This window comes from Meles meles, chromosome 19 (genome assembly GCF_922984935.1).
Source record: "Meles meles chromosome 19, mMelMel3.1 paternal haplotype, whole genome shotgun sequence".
NCBI lineage: Eukaryota > Metazoa > Chordata > Mammalia > Carnivora > Mustelidae > Meles > Meles meles.
Window position 1 is genome coordinate 2821031 of NC_060084.1, and position 6000 is coordinate 2827030.

Here is a 6000-nt window from a genome sequence, read left to right on the forward strand (position 1 = left end):
CCACCAACCCGCTCTCCCCAGCCTTTCCCGGACGCCACTGCCTTCTGAGTCAAGTGGAGAGCTGGGAATGGTGAACTCATGTTATTGTACAATCTATCAGCTCATGCCCCCCCGCCCCCAACCTGCCTTCCTCACTTCTGGGAGAGAGGCTGCCTCCTTAGTGAGAAGCCAAGGCTTCGGATTCCCACAAACACACACGGCAAAGGACACCAAGAATTTACGTCCCCTCCCTTCGCATGAACGTCCCGGTCTATGCATTGGGTCTAGCTTCTCCCCTGAAGTCATTCACCCTTGGAAACTCTCTAGGAACCTGGGTGCTGCCCACATATGGACGCCTCCTAGATTCTGACCCCCCAAGAAAGTTGGTTTGGCCTTCCTTTGTTCCAGAGCTTTGTCCCTGTAACAACACGCAGACCCCCGACACACAGGGAAGGCCGTTTGTGTCCCGGCAGACAGAGGCGCTCCGCCGAGCTCCCTGCGGCCCGAGCTCAGTGCACAAAGGCACGGCGGCACAGCAGAGCTTTCCTCTTGTGGCCAAACCAAACCTTTAAATGGTACAGAGGCATTTAGCTTTCTCTTCTGCCCAGCTGACAGTAGGTTTACAGTTTATAATCTGGCCTTTGTAAAAGCATTTGTCAGCCTGGATATTTCATTTTAAGCTCGACCACCCATGCAGAGGGACAGGCAGGAAGCAGCCCTTCATTTGCACCAACAGTCGACTCGGAGGTTAGCTGCAGAATCACGGAATTCAGTCGCAAAGGGGGACTTTTTTGGCATTATCTACTTCGCATCTCCCGGCGAAAGCAGCCCTTGTTTATAAGAAGCAATTCCTGAATGCTAAATTTGGAAATTCTACGTATTCCTCTAATCCGCTGGCCCCAAGCAGGACCGGGCCTCCTCTAAGAAGATTCTCCACACCCCCAGAGTCCCTCGGGCCTCCAGCTGACCCTCCCGGCGTGACAGGGAAGACCCCAGCGCGGCGGGCTGGGCAGTCGGGGGCCCACTCAACCTAAGCGCTTCTCCTGTCGGCCGAGGAGGCACTCCCTGGCCGGCGGCGGGTTTATTTTTAAGTGCTCGAGTACCAGTGAATATAGCACGGCTCCCTCCGGGCCGGCCCAGCCGGAGCTTTGGCAGCGTCTCCGGGCTCTGGTCCGCGGGAGTGGACGCGGGAGGAGGGGGAGGCCGGCGCAAAGGCTGCCTTAGTGCCTACGGAATCTCAGTAGCTCGAGCTGGCGCGATAGCGGGGAAGGAATTAATATAATAAGTAACACTCACGTTTTATCTGCATTGCTCGAAGACATTTTCAAGGGAGGAAATAACACCGTTTCGGGCGACAGATGAAGGAGACTGAGTCAGCGATGGTTCATTTGCAGAGCTCGCCCCCGCGCCCCACACCTTCCACCTGAGCCAGCATGCTGGAATTCAGCTCTGAGCTCTCCTGCCGCCTCCCCTCCCGCCGCCAGGCCTTTCTGCATCAGAGCTCACACCTCTGTGGTCTAAGCTGTGTACACATGACCTCCTTCAGGGGATCCAGGGTGAGCTGCTGGTGGGGACACAGATGCATAAAATCAAGGCTTCCCCACTGTGTCTTCACATCTCTCCTTGTCCTGCATCTGGGGTGACTGTCATTGCCACCCACGAGCTAGGCACGCTCCGGCTCCTGGACCTACTCAGAGACAGAAGGAAGAAGTTGATCACATGATTGGAGCACAGACTACATTGCCAGTGACTTACTCCTGTGGAGTCATTCCATCCCGGTTCAGGTCGGGTGTCTCAAGCAGGGCCTGAGGCAAGGACTCGCACGCACGTAGATGATCGGGAGGCAATCCCGAAAACACCAGTAGGGGAGTGAGGACGTGAGGCAGGGAAGGCAAGGAGGCCGCCGCCGTGGCCCTTGTCAAAGAAGTTACGCCCTGGGGCGGGGGGGTTGTCCTGCAGAGTAATCCTTCTGGGGAGTTCCATGGAGCAGTGTAGAACATGCATCCCAGAGCTTCCCGTTCTGAGGGTCCTGAGACTTGAGGGGTTGCCCATCAACTCACCAGCTCCCATCATCATTGGCCGAGGGATTCTCCCACATGGCTGATTGCACGTGCGGGTAGAACCGGCTCTGAGAGCTGGACAAAGCTCTCGGGCAAAGAGACATGGTGCAGGCATGTGGGACTCTGGCATGGCTTGAATAGCGAGGGTGAGGGGTGTGGATGGGCACAGAGAACCGAAGGTCACTTAAGCAGAAAGGAATGGAGACAGACCCAAACCCAGGTGGACTTGGCACGTTCCTACCCCTCACCCCACTGCCCTCCCTTATCAAACACGAAACCTGGTGTGTTTGGCGTAGAGGCCCCTCTCCAAACCACCCTTCGGTTTCTGTTCATGCATTATCAATTCAAGTGAATGTCCATGAAAGCTTCCTGGTTTCTTACAAGAGACACGTATTTTGTTTGGAGAGATTTCTCATATGCTACATTGCAAATACTCCAACCCCAAAGGCTAATGTTACCCTTAAAGTGGCTGTAACCAGATTCCACTGGGAATATCCAAGCTATACCCAATTTCACTAGGAGTCTATGCCAAAACATACTTTGCCCTCTAAAAATTAAGACTTCAGAGTAAAAGAGGGCTGCGGAGACTAGTTTTTACTGAGTGACTGCATGGATATTGGGTTGGGCTGAACATTACCCATGTAGATGTGCGTGGAGTAGCTCCAGATCTCCTAACGTACTCGTGACTTCAGGCAATTTCTTCTCTGAGAGTAGACAACCTGACCGAGAATTGAGAGAGAATCGCCAAATGTCAGCAATAAAGATATTACAGATCGAGGAGTCCTCAAGGGATGGATGCAAAAATGGTTCAAGCTCATTTATCCAGGGAAAGCGGATAGTGGTACACCGCTGTTCGTTTTTACAGTGCGATTATTTAACATTTTCAGATGACATAACATTTCTCATGTACAAAGGATCGATTTAGCTCATAGAAGAACTTACCCTCAACACCTCTTAGATATTAAAAAGCTCATAAGGGCTGCCTGCATCCTCAAAGTCATACAGACCCACACACTGATTTTGCTGATGTCCCCGTAGAGCTGACATGTCACCCCACACGTATTTATATAGTGGTTTCCCAGATTTTTCACTTAACAACAATTCATCCTGTGAAGCCTTGTGTAGAACTTCAGTATGTGAAGCCAATAACTATGAAGCCATTTTGATAGAAATCGGGTGAGGGAGGAGTTCTGGTTGAAACTTCTATTTCCCCTCTCCCCAGCATAGCGTTTGCTCAGGTACCTCCAAGCAAACCCCAAGTACTGAATAAACCAGCATGAAAACCACTAATCGAGACCAAATTCTACACCTGACCCATGAGAAAAGTAAGACTAAGAGATGTGAGGTCATTTGGGTAACACGACAGAGCGAGTCTGCAGGCTGAGTCAGAATCCAGGGCTCTTAACTCTGGGCTGTCCTCTGGAGCCATGGGTAAACCAGAACACTCAGCAGAGATTCCAGAAGGGCTATGCCTCAGCAGTAGGGCTAAAGGGACCCTAGAGGCAAAGCTACTCTAGACCTTCCCTAACAAAGATTAAAGACAAGTCTCAAAAGGATCAAGCTGACTTTCAAGTAACTTAACCTCCTGCCAAAATAAATTTCAACCCTCTTCAAAGGAAGACAACCAAATCCAACAACTCAATAACAAGCATTTGTAATGTTTGGCATCCAATCAAAAATTATTAGACATGTGAAAAGCAGTAAAATGTGACCTCTAACTGGAATTAAAATCAGTCAAAAGAAACCGAGCCAAAGAGTGACAGCAGTGTTAGAATTAGCATGGAAGACTTTAAGCTGCTTTCATAAACACGCTAAAGGATTTAAAGAAAAACGTGAACGTAATGGAGAAACAATCAGAAGGCATGAGAAAGGACTGATAGGAAGTTTAGAGTGGAGAACACCATTTGTAAGATGAAATTTCCCACTGGGTGGGCTTCTAGAGACTTCCTGCTGCAGAAGAAGAGATCAGGGAACCTGTGGCCATACCATATAACAGGGCAGACCATATACGCCAAAACAGTTCCCCGCGACAACATGAAACACAATGATGTGCGTGTAATTGAAGCCCCAGAAGGAGAAAATGAAAAGAGAGAGAAATTTATTGAAGAAATAATGGCCAAAATTTTTTCAAATTTGATGAAAACTATAAACCCGCTCATCCAAGAAGATGAATGAAACTAAAGTCGGATAAACACAAAGAAACCCACACCAAGGCACGTCCTGATGAAATTGCTGAAAACCAGCGACCTAAAGTATGAAACTGAAAATGCAGAGGGAAGAAGACACACTGAGCTCAGAGGCGCTCCAGGTGAGGGTTCCCGCAGACTTCTCATCAGAAGAGGGAGCCGTCATGGCTGCAGGAAGCTGGCGAAGGAGGAAGCCAATCTAGATTAGGAAGCCCTGGGTAAGCTTTGGATAGAAAGGCACGCCCCCGTCCCGTGACCTATGCCTGCGGGGTGTGCCTCGTGCTGCCTCTGTACTCATGAGATTCACCCCCGCGGTAGATCATTGCCCGTCGCACGTTCATTCCCTCCTGAGCCCCAGCCCCCATGGGAGCTTGACTTTATTTTTTTTTTAAGATTTTATTTGTTAATTTGACAGACAGAGATCACAAGTAGGCAGAGGCAGGCAGAGAGAGAGGAGGAAGCAGGCTCCCCGCTGAACTGAGAGCCCAATTCGGGGCTCGATCCCAGGACCCTGGGATCATGATCTGAGTGGAAGGCAGAGGCTTAAACCCACTGAGCCACCCAGGTACCCTGGGAGCTTGACTTTAATCTGGGCCATGCAGCTTGCTCCGGCCGAGAGATTAAGCAGACATTACACCAGCAGAGGCATGATATGTGCTCACACTGTTGGGTTTTCCTTCTTGCAGTCCTGCCTTTGCCCACAAGTCAAACATGTCCTGATCAAGCCTGGCACAGCTGAGCCCACCCTGTATCAGCCCAACCTCGTCCGGTCTCAGCCGACCTCAGAGATGCATGAGCAAGAAATAAATACTCATTCTTCCATGCCGTCGTTCAGTCTCCTTGCCTTGAAAACTCGCTCTGAAATGTGTGTGAGTGTTCATTCTGTTGTGCAGATGCGTAACGTAAAGCAGACCGCTTAGCCACTCTGGGTCTCAGTTGTCCTCTTCTGTAAAACAGGGATATCGGATTGAATCAGGGGGTTCTGGGATTTGCCTTCAACATAAAAGCCGTCTTTCACGATTTTCCCACCCAAAGCACATTTGGGAAAGGTCTCCTTTACACGAGAAGACTAACTTTGTTAAATTATCATTGGGTAATATGAATTAGGAAGCCAAATAAAGGCGCACATGACTAGGGGTAAAATGGGCTCAAAGACATGAAATCTTATCCCACTGAGGGATGTTTAGTTAGCACAGGCAAAAAAAAGAAAAAAAAAATCACAAGGCAGGGTGCAGTTTCCAAAGGACCTTGTCAAATAAAGAAATGAGCCCCAGGACCCCTCAAGGCCATCTCCCAAGGATCGATGTCAGAGATTTTCTCCGACATTTATGTCTACAAGCTCAGCTCAGCCTAACTGTGTTTGGAGAGAGGTTCCTTCCTTCTCCAGAAACAGGGAGCAGCTCTCGGCAGGAAGAAAGGCAGTGATAAGGCAACCTCTTCACCTCTTCTGGGTCTCGCTCTCCTGAAATGTGGGCCAACCTCCCAGCCCATGAATTTGTGTTTTCTTTGCTGCCATTAATTTGTTTTTAAAATGTTGTCCATTGCTCTCTGAATTCTTGAGATAGTCATTTCTCTGCCCAATGTTTGACTCCCTGCTTCCACATAGCAGCTGTCTCCTGTGTGGGTCCCCCGGAAGGCAGAGCCTGAGACAAGGATTGACATTGTTTGAGAGGGATCCCAGGAAGCGAAAGTCAGCTGGTGGGGAAGTAAGTCAGGGAAGGGGAAGAGAAAATAGAAGTCCATCCTCTGAGGAACCAGGCGCAACACACTTCAGA

The 6000-nt window shown here is 49.7% G+C and overlaps 1 long non-coding RNA gene across 1 annotated transcript in view; it reads left to right on the forward strand.

The window, feature by feature from the left end:
* LOC123931034 overlaps window positions 1-5044 on the forward strand; it is a 39468-nt gene extending 34424 nt beyond the window's left edge. The window contains exon 3 of the long non-coding RNA XR_006816205.1: window positions 4912-5044. This is a non-coding gene — a long non-coding RNA (uncharacterized LOC123931034). The remainder of the gene's footprint in view (window positions 1-4911) is intronic.
* The last annotated feature ends 956 nt before the right edge of the window (window positions 5045-6000 follow it).